The following is a 2138-nucleotide window of genomic DNA, read 5'->3' on the forward strand; positions in this document are numbered from 1 at the left end:
GCTACTGCTACTGCTACTGCTACTGCTGCTGCTGCTGCTGCTGCTGCTGCTGCTGCTACTACTATTATTACTATGTACTACTACTGCTGCTGCTATTGCTACTGCTACTACGTATACTGCTGCAACTGCTGCTGCTTAGTACCCAATGTTGGATCACGTTTTACAGCAATTTTTTTTTTTTCAATCAAGCAATAATAATCATTGTTTTTCCTGATCTCACCAGTGCTGGAAATTTTGTTTTATGAAGCCCTTAGGCGAAACAGAACCATTGAAGGTGTTTCACAGGGGATTGCTGGAAATGTTGAACACTCTTTTGCAAAATCCTGCAGAGAATTGTCTGACGTGTGTTGGAAAAATGCTCAAGGTACTCTAGGCTGTAGTTTGGACTTTGATTATTTTGTTGTGTACTGTGTGCTTTACCAATCTTCTTCCAACTAGGCTGTATTTCAAGCGGTGCGATTACTTGGCTTATTAACTGGAACCAATAATATTTTGCCTCCACTACTAGGTGATATAAGGGCGCGTTGGCCAGCCAAGCCACCGTGCAGTTTATTAAGCATTGGAATAGGTACAAAAATATTAATATGTACATCGATTCTAAAATAAAGAGAAAAGCAATGCACCTACCAGAAGCCGGACACGAAACCCCTACAAAAAACCAGCAGTGGAAAAAAGCGGGGAACTTGTACCCCGACCAAGGCAGTGGTGCGACCCTCGGGTTCTAGGCAATTCTAATTGAAAGACACTACTTACAATGTAAATGAACGCTATCAATATACCTCCTAGCGAAGGCATCACACACTAATTCAGCTCGATAGGACAAAAAAACGAAACAGGACTTGTGCACGCGGCTAAGGCTGACCGTAGAATGCCTCACTCGCTAAACGATCGCCAAATACAAACCGCGATCACGTGGCACTCCAAGGCCTGCCGCTCACAACCAGGCCCCTGCTACTTGACAGCAAAATATCGATTTATGCTAATTAGGATTATCAACAAATTACTTATTGCAAGCCAGTGTCTCGTTCGAAACCGAGCTAGCAAGCTTGTAAGTCGGCCAGTGTTCCAACCTTCGAGCAGCGAGTCAACTGCTACAATCCACAAAGGAAGTAACCAATGCCAAATCCCATTTTAAAGTCCCAACGACAGACTGTCGAATAATAATAATAATAATAATATAATAATAATAATAATCATTCACCGATATTTACCGAGCCTGAGGTGAATAATTGTTGTAGTACCAGTGTAAATTACGTTGGTGATTATTTGAAAAACAATGCATTTTCTTTAAAACAATTTCTTCGTCTGTCACCTCGAAAAAAACGGCTTGCGGCAAACCGCGTAATTATCGCATAATAAACACCTTAACGGCAGCCAATCAGCTCAGAGAATTTTCAATAATCACCTATGTAATTATACTAATTATCATTCATTAGTTGTTAGGAATGTGTGAAATAATTAGGGAAAAAATCTTTCAGATGACAGGGTATCTTTTGGATGATCCTCGTTTAATGACAAATATAAAGGAGAATACGAGGAAGACAGGAAGAACAAAGTTGACAAAATCTTCTCAGATGTGGAAAAATTGTCACAAGACTCCAGGTTGTCAGACAGGTATAATAATAATAATATTGATTTAAAAAATCTCAAGCATGCTTATACAGTCGATCACAGCAGAAGTGCTATAGACCAAATGCAAAAGTGGCTGCCAAGAAGTACGCCATTTCTCAGTTCATGTCTGCCCTCCTCTTCTCGAAGTTTTGTGATGGTAATTAGTTTTACTTTAAGTATGATTGAAAAATATTTTTTGTTAGAAAAGCTTCGCGCTTAGACTCACTTTGAAGAGGCCGACATGAACTCGGAAATGGCCTTTGATGAATGATGATTTTATTAAAAGTGGATCATTGTAAATTCTATTCCACTAGTCGTAAGCTGATAATCATCTTCATTCTCAGTATCTACTCTACTGTTTGTGTATCTTTTATTTCAAGTTTACAAACATTTGGAGGCACAGTAATGGACGTTCCTCGTTTCAGCTCAATGGCGATCGATCTGGCAGCCATATTGATCCTGTTAGCTTTCCTCGTCAGATTAGCTACTCCAGCTCTTATTTGAAGTCACTTGGAAAGACGATGCCA

At 39.8% G+C, this 2138-nt stretch overlaps 1 pseudogene; it reads left to right on the forward strand.

Moving 5' to 3' along the window:
• LOC138023307 (CBP80/20-dependent translation initiation factor-like) overlaps positions 1-2115 on the forward strand; it is a 10023-nt pseudogene extending 7908 nt beyond the window's left edge.
• Positions 2116-2138: the final 23 nt, after the last annotated feature.

Source organism: Montipora capricornis, chromosome 11 (assembly GCF_036669925.1).
Source record: "Montipora capricornis isolate CH-2021 chromosome 11, ASM3666992v2, whole genome shotgun sequence".
Taxonomy (NCBI): Eukaryota; Metazoa; Cnidaria; class Anthozoa; order Scleractinia; family Acroporidae; genus Montipora; species Montipora capricornis.